The following is a 23790-nucleotide window of genomic DNA, read 5'->3' as shown; positions in this document are numbered from 1 at the left end:
TTGAATAATCTAAACCCTCGTAGAGGATATGAACTAACCTAACCTTCTCCAAACCATGATGAGGACATTGAGATATCAAGTCATTGAACCTTTTTAAGTACCTATATAAAGATTCTCCCTCTTGTTGGGCAAAAGTACATATTTGTGTCCTAATAGACGATGTTTTATGCCTTGGCAAAAACTTATGCATAAAGGCAGAAGTAAGTTGGTCATAGGTTTCAATTGACTCAGAGTCCAAACTATACAACCAAGATTTGGCTTTATCTTTTAAGGAAAAGGGGAATAACCTAAGTTTCAACGCATCATTAGTTAGGTTTTTAATTTTCAGAGTACTAGAATCTTCCTCAAATTCCCTAACATGAAGATAGGGGTTCTCATTCTCCTTCCCTAAAAATATTGGGAGCATCTGTAAAGTCCCAGGTTTAAGTTCATAATTTTCCTCGGTTTCAGCTAACTTGATACAAGACGGACGAGAGGTCCTAGTTGGGTTTAGCAAAGCTTTCAAAGTTTCCATTTCTGGCACTACCAAAGGACTAGGAGTACTAGGGGTACTTTCCTCACAAAGAGACAGATTCTCAAAACTGAAGTTTCCAAAAACGGGGCTCTTAAAAGAAGAGTCTTTGAGCTCCCCGCCTTCACAAGAAGAACTACTAGGTTTGTCACTAATCAAACGACCTAGATTGTTTCTTTTCCAAGCCCGTTTAAAAACTTCGAGCATACACTAGAAAAAGAAAAGTCCTAAAACAGAAGGGATGTTCTATGCAAACACAAACAAGGCTGACTCCACCACAACAAACCTACTGATTTCTAGCAAACAAAAAGCATGATGGCTCCGCTTAGATTGTTTCTAGACCAGCTTCTAATCATTCGAACGGGAATTCGTTACAATTTAACCAAACCTCTATGGAATCAATCCAAGTTTAAGTAAGTTGAATAAAGGCGAGGGAAGCTCGGTGGAGCTTTGATACCCAAGGCCTCACCGGTATTACAAGGCGGCACAGTCACACATTCAACTTACAGAAACCGTCAAGAACTTCGAAGTATGCTTAAAAGAGTAACCAATATTTTTCGAATGACTTTCCTGTTAAGCTCGTTGCCCTATCGGTCTCGTTCTAGTCAAAATTTTAGGCTTAGGTTCGCGTTTGGTGTCGTTTTCCTAAGGCGGGCAAGAATAGAACGGTGATGAAATCCGAACCCTTATCTTGTATGGCCAGTCCTTGCCCTTTACTAGGAAATTAAAGCAGCCGTTTTCAAGTCCTCAACATATATGCATACGAAGGAAGACAGTAACTCGCTGACAGGGGATTCGCGAGTGTTTCGACAAACTTACCTCCCGTACCAGACGGGGGATGAACCTTTGTAGTCGCCTCGGGCCACGACTCCTATGTCATGTACAAACCCGAGGGGCCGAGGTGACATCGTAATCACCGTCCTTCTCTGCAAACAATTTATATTTAAACTACCCTTCCGTAGGGTTTAAAAATAATGTCCCAAAATTTAAAGTCCAAAGTCCAAAAATATAAAGTGCAAAAGAAAAAGAAAGTCTAAAAAAATAAAAATCTACAAAAATAAAAATGTCTCTCTTTTTTTATAAAAAAAATCTTCTTCTTTCGCTCCTTTCGCTTTGACTTTTACTCCAGTCTTTAAGTATTCACCAAAAGCTTTGGAAAAATTTTCTTTCGCTCCAAATTCCAAAATCTGAAAGAAAAAGACAAAAAACCAAAAACGTAAAGAAGAACAAATAAAAATAAAAACCTAAAAAAAATCTAAAAACTCTAGCCTAAAGACAAGTCCGCGTCGGCGGCGCCAAAAATTTGATGTGTTTTCAAAGTTGTCGTTGAGACTTGTGAAGGAAGATTTTTTCAGACTTAATTTTTATAAATAAAAAAAATATAACAAACTCGAATAAAAAGTGTTGTGAGAATTATGGAGAGAATAGGGCTAGGATTCCACCATTGGTTGATATTAGTGATTTAATGAAACAATAATTATGCAACTCAACATTCAAATTGATTCTAATAGTATTGCCTAGACATGTAGATTTCCAAAAGAATAGATGTTAATCCAAGCATAGAATATTAAAACCCTAAAGCAAGCATATTCTATCAAGAGAAAATACACCTAACTAATCAAAATCATATAAATGATTTTTAGTTCAATGCAAAAATCATAATAGAGTTGTTGTAATTAATTAATAGAAATATATCACTTTTACCGAAACAATGGCTTCCTCCATAGCCCCAAGGATTGGGTTTAGCTTATCATGATGTTGGAAACACGCTCAAAAGTTGATTTCATTTCTCAAAGTAGGTGTACAAATGATGAAATGGAGAAAATGATGAAAATTGGGTGTTTGCAACGTTTATAATTGTTGCAAAACACTGTTACAAAAAACGATAGAAAATAACTGCTGTTGTTGTAACTCTGCGACCCTCGGGTGGCTGTCGTTGTCACTGTTCATAAACGACTGCCTTTGGTGGTCTTTTGTTCTTCGTGTTCTTGGTGCAGCAGCAGAAACAGAGTTCTGTAAACTCTTGATTCTGGCTTCCTGAGCTCTCCTCTCGACCCCAAACTCTCCGTCTCCCTTTTACGCTACCCCAGAGTTGTATTTATAATCAACAGGGCCAAGGATAACTCCTCATTACTCCACGAAATCTCCCATTACTCGACAGTGAAGAAAAATATTCTCGGAACATTTTCTTCCCTGATTTTCCTTCTCACGCGTCTGCAGCTTCCTAACTCCATTCAACACGCTGAATATTGATAATAAAATGATCCATACACACTCCAGGCTCGTGCCAACCATAGAATAACTCGGGAAAGAGAATATCAACCCTCGTGAAAGTAGGAATACCAAAGGTTTCCCTCACTCGTGTTTTGCTTCCACACGATTCATCGGCCAAATCTAATCGATTCCAAGGACCTTGCCAGCCCTATTTAGTCCCTAGCAACAAACCCATTTGATTTCAGCTATTGAATCTCCCTAAAACGCCTTCAAATCACGAACCCTAATTTTGGTGTTTTGATAATAGCTTTTCCCGCCAAATTCCAAATTCAAATGGAGAAGATGACCTCCCCTTAATCCTGTACAGGTGTCCCTTTAGCACTTGCCTTATGGGGTGTGAATAGTAAGGAAGGTGTCCCTTATCCGTTGAGGTGCCCCTTAGTAATTGAGTGCCTCTTATCTAACAGTGCGAGTCCGAATAACATGTGTCCTCCGGGTGCTTTAGACAACTTTTCGAGCCGATTTTTCCAATAATGTTTATTTCCCAAAAATGCCCACAAACACATAAATACCATAATAAGTACAAAAATCGAGTACCAACAATGCATGAAATTAAGGACAACGTGGACACAAAAATGTGTCTATCACAACACCTTTCCCAATTTTATGTATTTTCCCTGATGTGAAGGAAATACCATGAAACTGAGGAATTTCATGAGGTTGGGGAATTTCCATGAGATTATGGAAATAATAATAATAATAAAATAGGAAGTCATGAAGTGTGGGATCGGCTATGGTCAAGGGCACTTTTCCTAATTTTATAATATTTTTCATGATTTCAGGGAAATATCATAAAACCAAGGAGTTTGTTGAAACCAAGGAATTTGTTGAAATCAAGGAGTTTCCATGAGATGAGGGAAACATAAAAAATAATAATAAAAAAAGGGGCGTGTGGGACCGGCTAGGGCATGGCCGGCCTGCTAGGGCCCGGTCCCACGAGTTTCCCTAATTTTATGTTATTTTTCATGACTTGAAGGAAAATTCATGAATTTAAGGAGTTTTCATGAAAGGAAGGATATTTGCTCAAATGAAGAGATTTTCATGAGATCAAGGAAAATAATAAAAATATGATAAAATATAAAATTGGGCGTAGGACTGGCAACGACATGACCGGCCGGCCGGTGGGCCCAGTCCCTGGCGCCTCAATTAATATTTTGTTATTTGTTATTTTCTTCCTATTTTGCATAGGTTCATCGTTCCTTCGTGTTTTGGAATGCTCTTCTGTGCATTCAGGTGCTCGTTTGTGCATTATTGCTGAGTACACTTGCACCATTTTGGTCGGGGCTTACTTGATAGCGGCTCAGATGCCCGTACGTTGAATATTTATTACTAACCCATGTAATTCTGCTGGGAATAACCATCAATTGAAGTAATGAAATATTATGCAGAACGTATAATATTTTCTAGGAATTAAATTGATGAATCTTGCGACTAGAAATAATTAATTGATGGATCTATACTAGAAGGCATGTTGTCTAGGAGCATTATAGTTATTCAGAAATCGAGGTATGAGCTAGCTGGAGCAGAACGCTCGATTTGAATGTTTATTCTGTAAAGTCAGGGAACATTGCGACATCCTGAAGACGTAATGATATATACTAGTGAGTAATACATCTAGGATCTGTCCAATCATTTCGATTCCTTACAGAAGTGATTACTGAAATTGCTCAGTATTTATGAGATATGCCGTGGTCTCAGCCGAGAGACTGCACATCTGCATATACTCTGAGAGACCTTATTTTCAGTCAGAGATTCTTGTGGCATGAGATTTGATGCTTCAATGAGAGACATGATCCTCAATACTCGTCTGATTGCTGGATCAGGAGCATGTATAATTGTGGTTTTACGATTTTAGCCCTTGTCGAAAATCCACCATCTACAAGAGAACATATCAACTTTGTTTCGATGATTTCACATAGTCGAAACTTAGTGTATTCATCAAGGAGTTTATAAAGATACAAGATAACTTTTATAATATTCCACAGTCGCACTCCCCACAAAGATTTGGCAATTAAGCACAAGTTCAATTCAGAACTCTCCCCTATAAAATGTCATTCCCGAAAGAACAAGAAGAGTGACCTTACTTTTACAAGAAAAGAAGTATTTCTTTGGTCATTAGTAAATTACATGAAACATGAATTGGTATCCAAAAAACTTGTATAAATTAACCACAAGAAGACTTTATGGATTAATTTAATTGGAAATGCTCAACATAAGAGAACTTACGGAGTCGTACAATACTTTCACATAGAATTGGATCAAGGAATTATCAGTACTACGAAATATTTCAAAAGTTCATTCTATCTTTTATCAATATTTGCATAATGACCCAATAGACTTAACTTTTGAGCATATATGAGATAATCATAGTTCACGGACGTAAATACACATATCCCATAAAATATTTTTTCAATATATAAAACCAATAAAGATTAATACTGCAAAATCATATTCCAAATATATTTTTGCAATGCGTACTACCAATCCTGCAGCTCTTCAACAAGCCACTGATCTTTTTGATGATCACCTGTTCCGTTATCTGAGACTTTTGTTCACTGGGGATGGTGCGGGTTTTGGGCCTTTGCAGCAGAGATTAACTACCTTGCCTATTAAAGATGGTGGATTGGGTATTTATACTATGGCTGATACTAGCGCCTATTGTTATCTTGCATCTCAAAGTCAGACTACTTATGTGCAAAAGGTTATACTTGGCAACTTATTCTCCTCATACAAGGATTCTTCTTATCAGCTGGCTCTTCAGAAATTCATCTAGGTATGTGGATTACCTTATAGCTATCACGCCGATGATACTGCCCCCCTCCCCCCTTTTATGCATTCCCTGGCAGTTACTTATTTTGATGTAGTTAAGAAGCAAATCCCCAGCCAATTTTCCATGTCTGCAAGAGATTCCATTCTGTGGAAATGTAATCGTGTCAAACATGCACAAGATTATTTGATGGTTGTTCATATTGGTGGTCTCAACCAATGCCTTGTCCCAAGGCAATTTAGATTTGTACTTTGTTATCGTCTTGGTATCCCTTTGTTTGTGGAGAATGGTTCGTGTCCTAGTTGTAACATATCTATGGATATCTTTGGTGATCATGCACTTCATTGTGCTAAGGATATTGGAATCAAGTTTCGACATGACTTAGTTCGTGATGTAATCACCGACATTTGTTACAAAGATTATGTGCCTACCCGTAAGGAAGTTGCTCTTGGATTTTTGTCTGATGATGGAAGAGACTTGCGCCCCACAGACATTCTTGTTCTAAATTGGGAGAGTGGTAAGGATGTTTGTATGGATTTCACAGGTGTCTCACCCTTCATTGGTGAAGGTTCCAGTGCTTTCGTCCTTGGCAAAGCTATCTCGAGTGCTTTTTCATGAAAACGCACTAAATACTTAGACAAATGTGTTTCACATGGCTATGGTTTGGGGTTTTTAGCTTTCTCTACTTTGGGAGAGATTGGTGAGGATACTTTGTGTTTTATTAACCGTTTGAAAAATTGTTTAGTTAGTAATGTTGCCAGTAGTGGCTTAGGTAGTTTCATTTTTCATAGATTAGGTGTAGCTATTCAAAAAGGTGTTGGAGCTCAGCTTGTTGCTAGGATACCAACCAAAAGTTCTGTATAATTTTACGGATTTCTTTTATCTAGTAAATATTATGGTCATCTATCTTTTTTATTCCAAATCACTTAGAACTTAAATAAATGAATCTAAAAAAATTGCAAGATGAAAATCGTTGGCAATAGCTATGTGTAATCACAATATTTGCTATTCCAAACCCTAGTTATCCTTCTTAAAACACAAGAATAAATTCTCATAAGAAGTTTCTTAAACAAAATCAGACTTATTTCAAAACATCATACCTTTCCATAACTCCATCATAAATTGCTTGATTCTTTTGACCGTTGAGATTCCATGTTCATGGGTTAGAATATTCACTTTTCGATCAACAATACGAGCAAGTTGCCTAGCCTTGATGCAATCCGAGATGAGCTTCTTCTAGTTCCGTATCAAGACCTTTTGATGTTCAAGAATTTTGGTATGACCATCAAAAAGATGATTTATTTGCAGTTGAAGGTTTGCAAATTCGACCTTTGAATCATTTTGAAAATGAATTAAATCCTTGGCAGATTCACCAATCCAAGAGTTGTACTCTTTTCTTGCAATCATCTTCTTCAAAATAAGTTCTTGAACCGAACTGCATCCTTTGATGTCTTCTTCCATATCAAGATTTACCATTTCCTGAGATCTTGAAGATTTATCCATATATATATTTTTTTAATAGGGATGGAAAACAATATAACATATATATATATTTGTGTGTGTGTGTTTTTGAGAAGAAGAGAAGGAAACCCTTGTTATAGAAACCCTAAACACTCTTTAAGAAGAAGAAGACACGGACGTTCTCGTACTAGATATAGAATATTAATGGATCAGAAGGGATCCAAAATAAGAAAATACACTTTTGTTTTCATTTATCTCGTATTTTTTCATAGATCAAAATTTTAGCGGAATCGCTTCAAGTTAGAGCACATGCAACAAAATCAATGAGATGCATTAGTTACTAGGAGTCAAGATGTGACTCAACATTCACAAATAACGAAAAAACTTTATTTCAAACACAAGATCAGATGGAAACATACAACGAACTTGAGCATCTCGCAAATATCATCCTTGCAACTCTCAAGTTAGATACAAGGATGAAATTACCTAGAACTAGGTAGCAGAATGAGATGTAATCCCATTATGAATATTGAGAGACGAGTCGTAAATACCATCTGAGTTTTTGTGCTTCGTATTCCTAAACTTCCTTCGGTTATATCTTATTCCATAGGAATTAGACATAAACTTTCTAGAATATCCAACAAAAGGATTTTTCTGAGGATTAAATCTATGACCTCTTGAGATCGGTTTTAGAGGATAAGAATTACGTGAATTCCATTTTGTAGACTTAGATTTTCCAGACTTATTCTCGTAGTCACGATTACTGTAGAGATTTCTAGATGGATGATCTTTGAAACCTCTTTTATGAGAATCCTGGTTTTCTGCAGGAATGAAATCCATTGTAGATGTTGTCAGACAATTTACTTCGTCGACTGTAAAAAGAAGTGGATTTTGAAGATCATAAATCTGTTTCTTTCTAGCAAAACAATATAGAGCAAGATGATTTCTTTTCCCACAGAATGAACAGGTTCGTGGGCAAGAAACATTTGAAGAATCTTGTTTTAGTCTCATAGCCTTTTCGGAAATCCGCAAGTCACGCAAACGTTTCTTAGCAAACAATTCCTTTGTAGTAATTTTCTCTATGCTAGATAATACCACATGAGTATTAGAGATAGGCACTGAAGAAGACTTACTCACTAAAACATAGTTTTCCTTTTTCAAGGAATCACACTGCTCTCGGGCTAGTAAAAGAGATGCAACAAGTTTTTGTTTTTCAACACGAAAACTATTCACTTCTGATGAATGAGTCTTGATTAAACGTTCTTCTCTAATTGAGTCTTCTTTAACAATATCTTCAAGCGTACTAATCTTTTCGCGCTGTAGAGTAGTTTCTTGAACAAGATTTTCGATATTGTTAGAAAAAGACTCAAAAATATTATAGAGTTCTCGTTCTCTATCAAGGGACTTCTCAAGTTCATTAGTGAGTTGAGCATATTTTTCTTCAGGAGATCTAATTTAAGAAACTTGAACATCAATACTTTCAGCAGATTTTTTTAAAGTTCTGGTGAGTTCCATCTCAGATTCTGACATAGTGTCAACTGTCACTTTAGAGGTGTAGATGGTGGATTTTCGACAAGTCTTAAAATCGTAAAACCATAATTATACATGCTCCTGATCCGGAAATCAGATGAGTATTGAGGCTCATGTCTCACATTGAAGCATGAAAGCTCATGCCATGAAATCTCTGACTGAGAAGGCTATCTCTCAGAGTATATGTAGATGTGTAGTCTCTCAGCTGAGGCAATGACACATCTCATAAATACTGAGCAATATTAGTAATCACTTTTATATAGAATCGAACGATTAGACGGCTCCTAGACAACTTGCCTGCTAGTATAGAGCGATAACGTCTTCAGGATGTAACAATGCTTTCCCTGAATATATGAAAGAGATATGACGTTTCAACAAGCTCATATCTCTTAACTCTCAGATAATTAATGCTCCTAGACAGCATGCCTGCTAGTATAAAGCCATCAATTGATTATCTCTAATCGTTAACTGAATATTCAGCAATATTCTACGATTCTTCGTAATATTTCGTCACTTCAATTTGTGGTTCTTCCCAGCAGAATTCCACGGGTTAGTGATAAATATTCAACGAGCGGGCATCTGAGAAGCTCTCGAGTAAGCCCCGACCAAAATGGTGCAAGTGTACTCAGCAATAATCCACAAACGAGCACCTGAATACACAAACGATCATTCTAAAACACGAAGGAACAATGAACCTATGCAAAATAGGAAGAAAATAATAAATAATAAAATATTAATCGAGGCGCTGGGGGACTGGGCCCACCTTTCGGCCAATCACGCCGTGGCTAGTCCCACACCCAATTTTATATTTTATCATGTTTTATTATTTTTCTCTGATCTCATGAAAATCCTTTCATTTGAGCAAATCTCCTTCGTCCCAAGGAAATTCCCTAATCTCATGGTATTTCCTTGTGTCAAGGAAATAATAAAAATTAGGAAAGGTGTCGTGGGACCAATCTCACTAGCCGGCCAGCCATGCCCTAGCCGTGGCCGGTCCCACACCTCATGGTTCCTTATTATTTTTATTACCCCTCATCCCATGAAAATTTCCTGATTTCATGATATTTGCCTAAACCCATGAAAAAAATATAAAATTAGGGAAACTCGTTGGGCCGGGCTCTAGCCGGCCGACCGGCCAATCCCTAGCCGGTCCCACATGCCTCTTGCTTTATTATTTTTTTTTTATGTTTCCTCATCTTATGGAAACTCCCTGATTTCAACAAAATTCCCCGGTTTCAACATACCTTTTGATTTTATGATATTTCCCTAAAATCATGAGAAATTACATAAAATTGGGAAGAGTGCCTTGGGACCGTGCCCATTGGTCGAAAATTCCCTAGTTTCAGCGAAACTCTGAATCCTTCATATTTTCTCAAAATGTTGCTCAAACGCGCATCAGAAAATACCGAAACTCTCAGGACTGAGACACAGACATTATAGTGACACAGGCATGTCTCCTTGACCAACCAAGGCAGGCCCTGGGCTTGCAAATAGCCGGTCCCACGTATTTTAATAATTTTGACCTAATTTGCTCAATTGCTCATATTAGGTCCAAACTCTTCTCAAACAACTGGAAGTTTGCTCAAACGACCATCAGCTGGTCCCACGAACACCAAGAGCCGGTCCCATGATCTCTTGGTCGGTCCCTCACCTCTCCATAACTAGGTTTTATTACCTAACGCTCACACGAGCATTATTTTTAATAAATGATTAAACCAGCATTTAATCATCTTTTCACCAACTGGTCTTCAGAGACTTTGGTATTTTGCTCACTTGAGCATCTGGGCATTACATGGTCGACTCACCATCATATGTAGCCGGTCCCTCCTTCACTCCATGGTTGATTTTCAATAAATCATTAATTGATCAGCAATTGATCAAAATTAGGGTTTCGAATCCAGAGCTCTGCAAAAATGTAATTCTGAATAGATTCAAACGCTAGTAATTTTTATGTTGATCCCATGATCAATACCCTAATTAATTATACTCGTCTCAACTGCCAGTATTTTAAATTAATATTTATCTTGGTCCTGTTACCAATGATTCCTAAAACGAGCAATATTTTCTCAGACTAAAGAATATTGGTTCAACTACAATATTCAACAATTCATCAGATGAGCAACATTTGCTTAGATGAGAAATATTTGCTCAGACTAAAGAATATTGGTTCAACTATCAATATTCAACAATTCATCAGATGAGCAACATTCGCTCAGATGAGCAATATTTGCTCAGATTAGCAATATTTTCTCAGACTAAGGAATATTGGTTCAACTATCAATACTCAACGATTCAACAGCACAGTTTGCTCAGGTTAACAATATTTATTCGACAATGATATTTCTCGTCTCAGCAAACATGTTCAATTCATGAGTCTCAGAACAATTTCAAATTATGTTCAACTCAGCAAAACAAGGACTCATCATCCCATGAAGTCAGCAACTGACTAACTAAATACACGTCTGCCTTGCAGACTCCACATTCACGAGATATCAATCGTGTCACATGGGGGGATATTAACTAGGGTTTTGGTCTGGCGGTCTACGGAACGTGTGTTCAAACACACGATAAGAATGTGAGCAAGTCATGCAATCAGTTGGAGGAGTTAGCAAAGTAGTGGGTTGAAAGTTAACCAAGTCTCTGCATGATGAGCAACTGGTTTTCAACACGATTTTCCACTTCCCCACTCTTTGACTTCAACAACTTTCACATTTCATGGGATCATGGTGTCTTCAATTCAGCAATATAAAAGACTTCTGAATCATGATTGAAAAGGACAACATTCATCTAGATAAGAATTTCTCGACAAGATCATGGTGTTTTGAGAAAGAGTTTTCTATTTATATGCTTCTCCAATTCCAAAAGGATACTCTTTCCAAGTTTAGGTCTTCTCAAAACCCATCTCCACGTGGTCCACCGAGCCCATGAGTTAAAACATCTCCTCCGGAAATTCTGGGTGCAAAACTGGTAGCCGGATTGCTGACATCATCACCGGAATCCGGTCACCATCGTCGAAAACCGGTCACCAGAAAACTATCTTCGGCCACTGAACCATCGGAAACTGTTGACAGCAAGTGCATACTCCCAGCATCTCAACTCTACCTCTCTGCAGTTCAAACGTTCACTAGAATCATTTAATTCAATTCCTCATTTCTTGCGGAAACATACCCAAAAGCGTGACCCGTAGCTCATATATTTGGCCATCAACATTTGCATCCGACTCAACCCCCTTCACGATTCAGTAAAACTTTATGATTCCCGCTTTTCGCTCCAAAATCTGGCAACTGGAAGTAGTACCATCGCCGCACAATTTTCGTTCACTTTTCGCACTGTTGCTGCAGTCTTGTTTAGGCACTGTCTTTTCCCTGCAATCCCTAACATTCATCTAAACAATTTTCATTTCAGCTCAGTCATTTCCTGTAGTTTCACATATACAGCATACTCAAGCCTCAACAGCCAACAGAGTCACCATTCCGTAATCTTCTCATCCAAGAACCAACAACATTGCAGCCATACTTCATTGCCTGCTTCATCTCTGCCTGAGACTAAGCCATTGCACCAACATCTCACCCATTGCAGCTTTACCAATCTACATCCTCGTTGTAATTTCATAACCTGCAATATTGGTGCATTCACAACAGTCGTTTCACTTCCATTTTCCACTCCTGCATTCATCCTTACTCCCCATTTTGGCTTCAACTCCGCCACTGCACCTGCATCTTTAGTTGTATAAGTTGCACACTTCACAGCAGCTATAATATCATCTCATTACCACCATCGTCACTGCCCAGACTTCTCTCCTATCAGATCCTTAGCCTCCACCTGTAACAGCTGCAACTCAGCATCTCTTAACCCTGGGCAGTAAACACCAACACCAATCATACAATGACAATCATCACTCCATCTCCATACTAACACATCCATTGTAGTAATACCATTTATGTTTCTTCCATTGCAACAACCAATCCTATTCAAGCAATTGCTTCAACTCCACTGATGCTCAACTCCATCTCCAGCTTTTCCATCCATCCAACTGCTTCATCTCAATTCAAAACTTCAATTACAGCATCACTAAGTTCATCATTCCTAACTATTCAGTTAGGCCAACAACAATACAGTTAAGCCAACTTGTTATCTCTTTCTCCATCTCAGTTTCCACTCAGTTACCTTTTTAAACAACGCATATCATCATACAGACTCAGGATCCGTGTTGCTTCTCTACACCACTTCAACAACTCACACATTGCAGCCCAATCCTGCAGTCACAATTCTAGTCCAGCAGCACTTGCCACTTTCTGCTTCAAACATCAATATCATCCATTCCACTAGAACTGCATCCTTCCAATCTGTCCCATTCAAGCAATTGCTTTAACTCCAGCTGCAATCTGCTTCCTTCTTGCAAATTCAATCCCATAACTTGTAAAACCACATCTCCCATTGCAGACCACCAGTTCCTAATCAAGGCCAACAAGACATTCTTCTCTTGTTCATCAGCATAACCTCTGCAAGTTACAAGCCTAGCTAGCTCACTGTTTAGACAACACCGCCAACACCATTCTACTTCCCCAGCAACAACAACCCTTCACCTGCACCCGAGTCTCCTCTGTTGCTTCAATAGTAGCTACATCAAACCAACAACATCATCTCCTCAACACCAATTCAGACCCATTATCTCAATCAAAAGCATCCATTCAACCACCTGACCACCATGAGCTCAAACCCATTCACTAGATGCGAATCCGAGTCATACCCATCTATGCAATCCAGATATACAAACAAAAGCAACTAATTTCTCATCCTTGTTCATCACTAATGTCTCAATAGCAACTCCATAATCAATTACACCCATTTTTCTTCTAAACATTGAATCAAACCCATAACTGAACTCAACCCAACTCTATTCATCAATACAATTGTTAATTGCTTCATTACAGAGCTTCAATATCTCCCCCATCATCTTCAATCTAGAGCAGCATCAAAATCCACAGAAACCCTAACTCTGAATCGAACTTGAGCTCCATTTCCTGAATCGACTGCACTTCAATTTTCATTAACTGCTCAGCTCAAGACCCCTTCGAATTTTCTGAGTTTCTGCTCTTGATTTATTTCTAATGGTGCCGCCATAACTTACTTCACTTTATCTGAATTTCAGACGAGAATGACTGAGAGATGATTTCTCTCAATTTTAGGGTCTTGTGTAGGAATGAGGCTAGTAGATATAGCCACCCTGGTGAGCCAGATAGGGGATGCCCAGGATAATTCTAGGCACCCATAAGATAAAGGACAACCAAATGGTAGCCCTTTTGCAACTTGTATTGGTGATGTCGCATGTCCCGTATCCTCCATGTGCTCCTGATAATGCTTGCTTGCAATGAAATGACGCTTTTTCTCTACTTTGAATTCTTCCACCAACAGAAACCGTCTCTTACATATTCACTTCTTCTCTTCAATTTCTCCTCGTCACTAAAGCTGCCATGCTTTTAAGACAATAATATGCATCACTAAAGCCGACAAGCTTTTCAGACAGAGATGAAGAAATAAAAACAAATAATGAGAAATAATCCGCCTCCAACACTTTTGCATGTTTCCTCTTCTTTTGTTGCAAATGACTCCAAAGTACCTAAACACTCAAAAGCAAACATAAGATACATAATTTACAAGAAAACTAAGCAAAGAAAGCATAAACAATATATAAATATTAAGGTGTTTTAGACACCTATCAGCAGTGTACAAACACGTTTACTGCACTCAACCAGATATCATCTGATGTGCAAGTAGCTTCATTGTCTCCAGCAGTCGAAGAAATGTCGATGATGTCTGAGCACTCGATCAACAATATCACCTTCGGGGAAGAAGACCGCATGACAGATGAAGGCCATAACCGAGCCTTGTACGTGACAGGTTTTGTCAAAGACTCTGAATTCAAGAGGGCTCTCGTTGACACGGGCGCTTCTACAAATATTATTACCATGAAGACTCTCAAAGCAGCCAAGTTCCCACATAGTAAAATTGTTCGCCATCCTATCTTGATGACGGGCTTTGAAGGAAGCCAGATCCATACATATGGATATGCATACATAGACCTGACGGTAAGGCCCATTCAATCAAAGGCCAAATTTCACGTGATCGAGCAAGAGCCTGATTACCACATGATACTTGGAAGACCGTGGATTCATGACAATAAAGTGTTTCCTTCAACATATCATCAATGCATGAAAGCTCTGCTCAATAACAAGGTTGTTCGTATTGCAGATTCGTCATCTCCTTAAGCTCCGGTCTATGACGCTGAATTCCTTGAGTCTCAAAAGGACATCCCTGAACCTCCAAGGAAGATCTACAATACTCCACTCCCGAGCTGGGAATTCGTTGAAAAAACTGCTAACAAACCATCATCTTCAGGTGCTAAACCGATCAAGTAATTTGCTACACCAATCAAGCGCCGTAAAGATCAGGCCACAACACTAGGGTCCAACTTCATAGTCAGTCATGACGCAGAGGGGAAGGTCACGTACCGCCGGCGCAAAGATTAGCAATTAACATGGGAGAACAATGAAAAGTGTCCCCGCCCTTAAGAATCGTATCAGAGTGAACAATCACCTGATGAAGAGATCCAAGATGTTGCACGACAATTGCAGGATGGAACGGATTCCACTACTGATGACCTCGAAACGATCAACATCGGGACGGAGGATGATCCAAGGCCAATCTTAATTAGTTCTGCATTATCTCCAGAAGAATGGACGGGACTGATAACTCTGTTGAAGGAATATCAGGATATCTTTGCTTGGACGTACGAAGAAATGCCTGGTCTCGACGAAAAATTGGTCACTCATCATTTGCACATCACTCCTGGCTCCAAAGATTTCAAGCAGTGGCCTAGGCAGTTCATACACGAGGTTGAGGAGCAAATCAAGGTCGAAATTCAGAAACTACTAGCAGCAGGGTTTATCAAACCTATTCAACACCCGACATGGCTGACAAATGTTGTTCCTGTCAAGAAGAAAAATGGCCAAATCAAATGATGTGTTGATTTCAGGAACCTGAATAAATGTTGTCCAAAAGATGACTTTCCTCTACCCAACATTGAAATGCTCGTTGATGCAACCAGTGGTCATGGTATGTTCTCATTCATGGATGGTTACATCGGATACAACCAGATCAAGATGTACGAACATGATGCCAACAAAACTGCATTTCGTACTCCTATTGGGAATTTTCATTACACTATGATGCCCTTTGGATTAAAGAACGCAGGTGCTACTTATCAACGAGCTATGACTGCCATATTCCACGACATGATGCACAAGCAAGTGGAAGACTATGTTGATGATGTGGTGGTAAAGTCGAAGACTCGAGCATCCCACTTAGAAGTTCTGAGACAAGTCTTTGAAAGATGCAGAGAATATAAATTAAAGATGAATCCTCTGAAGTGTGCGTTTGGTGTCTCCTCCGGAAATTTTTTAGGATTCCTAGTCACTACAGAAAGAATTAAAGTTGATCCAGACAAGACGAAAGCTATTACTACCATGCCTCCTCCATGCACTGTGAAAGAACTCCAAAGTTTTATGGGCAAGGTAAATTATATTCGAAGCTTCGTTCCTGGATTAGCTCAATTCATTGCTTCATTCACCCCTCTGCTGAAGAAAGGAGAAAGTTTTACGTGGACAATCGCCCAACAAGAAGCATTCCAAAAAATACAGCAGATACTATTATCACCTGCTGTCATGAAATCTCCGGTGCAAGGACGACCACTGATACTTTATACAACTTCCAGTGATGTTGCTGTTGGAGCACTTATTTCTCAAGAAGACGAAGAAGGGATCGAACGACCGATCTACTACTTCAGCCGTACAATGAGAGATGCTCAACTCAGATACCCAAAAGCTGAGAGAACATGTCTAGCATTAGTGCATGAGATTCAGAAATTCAGACACTATCTGCTATCCAACAGAGTCATGCTTGTTTCCAAAGCTGACCCTATAAAGTTTTTACTATCAAAGCCAGCCTTGATAGGGAGACCAGCAAAATGGCTACTTCAGATGTCAGAATTCCACATAGATTGTGTAGCGCCTAGAGCAATCAAAGGTCAAGAAGTTTCCGACTTGCTTGCTGCTTTCCCAGGCGAAGATACGACAACGTTACATGAAGATTTACCTGGTAAGTTTCCAGAGATCTTAGTTATCAAAGAAGAGACATGGCTCTTATACTTTGACGGGTCCGCCACTCCTTGCAACGACACGGAGGAGCGGGGGTGGTGCTAGTGTCTCCATATGGTGAAGTCTTCTCGCATTTATTCAAACTGGATTTTCACTGCACCAACAATTCAGCAGAATATGAGACTTTCTTATTAGGTTTGTCCCTGGACAAGTAAGCAGGAGCAGCACACCTTGAGATAAAGGGAGATTCGAAGCTACTGGTCAACCAAATGAATGGAACATACTCTCTTAAGGAAATAACGCTCTCCCCATTCAGATCTGAAGCCCAACGGATATTAAATTATTTTTCTAATGCAAAAATCGTCCACACTGGACGGACCAACAACATGCATGCTGACTGCCTAGCAACTCTCACTTCCAAGATGCAATTCGAAGGAGCAGAGAAAACAATCACGGTACAAAGGAGAGTTGTTTCTTCTACCTGGCTTGCTCAAGTTGAAGATTTCAAGCAGACGATTGGCGAGCCCCTATTATCCACGAACTAAGCAGTTCTCTTTCAGAGGGGAAAGTCAGTCTCAAGGAATTAAATAATTATTTCCTGCTTCATGGAGCGCTATACTACCGAAATCCTGATGGGTCTTTATCACGATGCCTTGGAAACGACGAAGCAGACGAATAACTCAAGCGCATATATGAAGAAATCTGCGGACAGACATTAGTAGTAACACTTTACAGGAATCTTCAAAGGATGTGATAATACTGGCCTTCCATGGAGGACCAATCAAGAAATCTGCAAAGATCTTGTCCTAATTGTCAGACGCCTCCTCATCACTTAGAAGCTTTGACATTCCATCACAACGAGGACTGGAGGGAGCCTTACATCAAGTACCTAAGGGACAATGAACTTCCGCTGGAGAAAAGGGAGACAATCAAACTCATCTAGAGAGCCAAAAGATTCGTTTTCCTTGACGGAATCGTATACCGTAAAAGCTTTGGTGGGAATTTACTGAGATGCTTAGATGAGCATGAAATCCCAACGATTTTAAAGAAATGCACGATGGAGAACATCAAGGCAAAAAGAAATTATTTCTCCAGATTCATGAGAAATATTATTGGCCAACCATGGAAGACGACGCATTTGCGTACGTTCAGAGGTGTCATCAATGCCAAATCCATGGTAATCCCATTCACACTCCTTGTCTCCCGTTGAATTTTGTGAATAGTCCATGGCCTTTCTATAGCCGGGAACTGGATATCATAGGGAAAGTCAATCCAGCGTCTTCAAAGCAGCATGAGTACATCATCAATGCAACTGAGTATTTTACCAAGTGGGTTGAAGCTACCCCTCTTCGAAGCACCACTGGAGTCACGATTGCAACCTTTATCAAGGAACACATAATATGCAGGTTCGGTGTTCCTAAACACATTGTCAATGATAATGGAACTTCTTTCCCCAACAAACACGTGATAGAATTGCTCGAGGAATACGACATCAAACAAGTCTTCTTCACACCATACTATCCCCAGGGAAATGGACAAGCAGGGAATACTAACAAGACTTTGATCTGAATTCTCAGCCAGACAATTCATGATAATCCTCGAACGTGGCATGGAAAATTGCCTATGGCTTTATGGGACTACCGGACCGCACTAAGGTGTTCGATCGGAACTTCACCATACTCTCTCGTCTATGGGTCTGACGTCATTCTCCCAGCGGAAATCAGGATTCCTTCAGTAAGGATCGCCACATCCATTGGAGTGCAGTGGGATGAAGCAGAAGTGTCTAACTCAAGGATCGCCGAACTGGACATGCTTGAGTCAAGGAGGGCTAAAATAGATAAATATGTGGAATCGTACAAATAAAGGATCTCCAGAGCTTACAACAAAATGGTAAGACCCCGAACATTCCAAGTAGGAGATTTGGTGCTAAAGACAGCAAAACACATTCAACAAGATATGTCCTCTCCTAAGTTATCTCCTAAATGGGAAGGACCATATGTCATCATCAAGGCAGTATCCAGTGGATATTACAGGATCCTAGCTATTGATGGAGGATTGGAAGAAAATATCATCAACGATAAATTGCTAAAAGCATATTATGCCTGATCCATAGAAAATCCTTACCTTTTCATCATTTCAAGCATTTCTCAAAATGTAATTTATATTCCTCCAAAGAGTATGAAAAATGCTCCTTTCTTCATTAAACATTTCATAAATGAGCAAAATTATTTCATACCATGATCAATTATTCTGCCTAAAGAAAAGCCTAAACCTATTCGAAAACAACAATCATAAATGCTCACTCAGATTAAACCATCCAACAGAGAGTAATTTTTATACACAGCCATGTCAAGCTTATTTTGAAAGTTTTGGGTCTTCACCTTCAAATCCTGGACAACTTTCTCGACTCTTACCGATTCCAAGGCGAGTGCCTTCTCCTCTTCCAAGAAAGCAGTTGTGGTATAAATTGCATCAGCAGCAGCCGCTGCCCTGTCGATTTTGATCATCTCGAGTCGACGGCGGAGCCAACTCACGTTGAACCGCAGGGTCTCTCCATTCGAGATAATGTCATCCCACCTATGAAGTTCATGATTCTTGACATCTCGCAGATTCATCTCATTCATCTCTTTGATGATTGGTAACAGTCCGGCCACCATAGTCAGAAAGGTTGGGAGAAATCCTCTCCATATTCCCGTCGTAGCAATATGCCCGTAATGTCTCCAAATTTTAGTATATAGAGGTGCATGAAATTTGGGAATGAAGAATCCACCGATGACCTCATTATTTGGGCTAGTATTAATCATGGGAGCTTCAAAGGGGAGTCAAACTGTTAGATATTCATGGACATGAGCTCTAATCACAGCCTCCGCAGAATCAGTTGAGTCTTCGTCAACACGGTTGCAGCTATCGTCAACCACGACCACAAACTCCCCATTCCTCCTCTTTCCAGCATCAACAACAACGTGTACATCAACCTGTGGTAAAGAGGTTTGCAATTTCAGATGAAGATTGGATAAAAAGTTGAGTATAACTTCAATCAAGAAGTCATAGAAACACTCACAGATGTGACGGCTTCAGTATGAGCTGATCTATACCGAGCAGGGGCTCTAACAGTCCGCTTGGGTCTCGAATTATGAGAAGAAGACGAATTCTTCTGATTATCCTGCAAAAAATTATTTTCCTATGATCAATAACTCTGATCAAATGGAGATGAACAAAATATACAACTTACTGAGACAGACGCTTCCACTTCATGCTTCGACTGAGGTTCGTTTCGAGAAGATATACTACTGCTGGACATAGCGATGAAAGGTATGATAATCAAAATTTTCTCTGCGCGATGAAACTAACTCAGGAACGGAATAATTATTTGCGTAAATGCTAAACCCTAAGTCTTGGAGATATATATGAGATACGGTGGATGCTTGTATTCTATGAATAGTCAATTCAGTTACGAGTTTTACTGAAACCCTAAGTTTCAAACAAGATCAATGCTGGAGAGACGGAGGAAAATAACGGGTTGGGGACTGACCAAAGCTGGATATAGTCACACGTCCTTGTGTATGTCGCATGTTTTCTCAGCATATGCGGCGTATCCTAGTATTTTGCAGATGGAAATCGCAAAGGAAAGTCCAAAAGGATCATGATGGGTTTTAGCGCATGAGCATTGGCTCATTCTGTTTGATTCAATCAAGAAGAACCAACATTATTAAAAGGATTTCTTATTCAAAAGGAAAATCTTAATACTAAAGTGAAGCTATTCAAATAAAAAATATGTCTACTACGAAGGCTAAGAAAACATTCAAATGTTTAAGTAAGATCAGGAGTAAAGCTACTCGTCAGATTCATCCGAGTTGTCAGATTTATCAGATTCATCATCATTGTCCTTCTCAAAATCCTCTTCTTCGTCGGAGTCACTATCAGGGGAATTGATGAAGTCTGTATGGATATGAGGATCGTCCGAGTCTGAGTCCTCTTCCGCTTTATCCTCGACTCGTTTTGAAATCTCTCTGAGCTCTCTGGTATGACGATCTGGCTTAATTTTCGATCCCGTGGCACCAACACTGGTTCATCTTCTAAATCATCAGAGTCGGAAGGTACATCGTCGGTAAATCGACGTCTTTCCTCAGTCGCTAGTATTTTGCGCCGTATTCGATCCTTTCTACGCCGACGGTCGTCCGCCTCATCATCCTCGGCTTTTCTCTTCGTAAGCTCAGCATAAGTGACTCTTTGGTCATTAAGGGGTATGTCAGTCTTTTCCCCCTCAGCATGATTTTTCTTAGTTTTCAATCTGGCTGCAGAAGCTTTGAAATCCTCGTCAGAGGAGCTGGAGGAAGAACTATAATCATAATCGCTACTGCTGGAAGTCACCATTTTCTGGAAACCAGGAGCATAAAATTATGGACATGCTGATAATAAATCCACTACAAAAAATGGTAACTCTTAACTCTTACGTGTTCACGATTTCATTAGTGATTGTGGTGCAAGAGTTAGCACTCCAAGATTAGTTCGTTCTTTGAAACCTGCAATAACGAACAAAACCTTATCGTTTGAAAATTGAAACTGATTTTTCATAAAATCATGAACATAATTTTCATAGTACAAACATCCACAGCTGGGCTATGAAACTTATACCAAGACAATATTTCATCATAAATTGTCCATGTTCTGATTTTACGAAATAATAATTAACGTGAATAAATCACGTAAATTTTCAAAAAATTTATCTGACGGGAGAAAACTCACGTAAATAAATATATGGCATTATATTTTACATAATATGTCACGGTCTCATAAAAAAAATCTCTTCCTTCGTATGATCGTTTTTCTTTGAAACGAAGGTTTCTTTCGGTTTTGTGAAAAGCTCACATCTTTTAAGATAAAATTTTGGTTTCCTTGAAAGCTCATAAAAAAAATTTATCACTGGACACAGGTATATCTCAAAAGAAAAATCTCTCTCAAGTTAGGGATTATTGCTAGTCTCTTAAACTGATGATCGAATGAACATACGTTTTCTAAAAACAAGGTTTTTTTTACAAAACTCACACTCATACATGTACAAAATTTTAACATGATCAAAGCATGAACAATTCATGAAATCAGCAATCAAAATTTTTTTTTGCCACGTACCTGGTCGGCGCCGGCCGGAAGTTGGTCGGACGGCGGTCTCTCCGGTCGGACGGCGGTGGCGCTCCGGCGAATTTTCCTGCTCTCCTCTGCTGCTGACGTGAAGGGAGGAAGAAGATGAAGGTGGTGGTCGGACGTATGGGAAGAAATAAAAAAAAAAGAGAGGGATTAATTCCCTTTTATATCAATTTTATTTCCAAAACCTAATTTCACAAGGATTTCCTTATTTGGGCCCGACCCATCAAATCTAAACCGACCAAGGTACCACCATTAAATCAGCGGTTCTACACCAATTTATGCTCGTTGGGTGACGCTCTATTATGCCATAGGGGTTTTCATTCAAACCATGGTTTGCTCATTCAGTCAAAATCCGGTAACGTCTTATCTTATGACTAAGTTCAATTACTTATTTTATCTGTAACTGGAAAATCACCATTCAGTGCTGACCGGGGAACATGACTGTCCCTCACTAAGAAGGGGACTTAATATAGATGGTGGATTTTCGATAAGGGTTAAAATCGTAAAACCATAATTATACATGCTCCTGATCCGGCAATCAAATGAGTATTGAGGCTCATGTCTCTCATTGAAGCATGAAAGCTCATGCCATGAAATCTCTGACTGAGAAGGCTATCTCTCAGAGTATATGTAGATGTGTAGTCTCTCATCTTAGGTAACGACACATCTCATAAATACTGAGCAATATCAGTAATCACTTTTATATAAAATCGAACGATTGGACGGCTCCTAGGCAGCTTGCCTGCTAGTATAAGCGATAACGTCTTCAGGATGTAACAATGTTTTCCCTGACTATATGAAAGAGACAGGACATTTTAACAAGCTCATATCTCTCAACTCTCAGATAATTAATGCTCCTAGACAGCATGCCTGCTAGTATAGAGCCATCAATTGATTATCTCTAATCGTTAACTGAATATTCAACAATATTCTACGATTCTTCGTAATATTTCGTCACTTCAATTTGTGGTCTTCCCAGCAGAATTCCACGGGTTATTGATAAATATTCAACGAGCGGGCACCTGAGCAGCTCTCGAGTAAGCCCCGACCAAAATGGTGCAAGTGTACTCAGCAATAATGCACAAACGAGCACCTGAATGCACAAACGAGCATTCTAAAACACGAAGGAACAATGAACCTATGCAAAATATGAAGAAAATAATAAATAATAAAATATTAATTGAGGCGCTGGGGGACTGGGTCCACCGGCCGGCCAGTCACGCCGTGGCCAGTCCCACGCCCAATTTTATATTTTCTCATGTTTTATTATTTTTCTCTGATCTCATGAAAATCCTTTCATTTGAGCAAATCTTCTTCGTCTCAAGGAAATTCCCTAGTCTCATGGTATTTCCTTGTGTCAAAGAAATAATAAAAATTAGGAAAGGTGTCATGGGACCAAGCTCACTAGCCGGTCGGCCATGCCCTAGCCGTGGCCGGTCCCACACCTCATGGTTCCTTATTATTTTTATTATTTCCCTCATCCCATGAAAATTCCCTGATTTCATGATATTTCCTTAAACCCATGAAAAATAATATAAAATTAGGGAAACTCATGGGGTCGGGCTCTAGCCGGCCGGCAATGCCCTAGCCGGTCCCACACGCCCCTTGTTTTATTATTATTTTTTATGTTTCCTCATCTTATGGAAACTCCATGATTTCAACAAAATTCCCTGGTTTCAACAAACCTTTTGATTTTATGATATTTCCCTAAAATCATGAGAAATTACATAAAATTGGGAAGAGTGCCTTGGGACCGTGCCCATCGGTAGGCCGGTCATGCCCTGGCCATATCTGGTCCCACACTTCATCACTCCCTATTTTATTATTATTATTAATAATTCCCCAATCTCATGGGAATTCCTTAATCTCATAAAATTCTTCAGTTTCATGATATTTCCCTCACATCAGGGAAAATACATAAAACTGGGAAAAGCATTGCGGGACCG

Source organism: Papaver somniferum, chromosome 8, assembly GCF_003573695.1.
Source record: "Papaver somniferum cultivar HN1 chromosome 8, ASM357369v1, whole genome shotgun sequence".
Classification (NCBI taxonomy): Eukaryota; Viridiplantae; Streptophyta; class Magnoliopsida; order Ranunculales; family Papaveraceae; genus Papaver; species Papaver somniferum.
Note: the sequence above shows the minus strand (reverse complement) of the source record.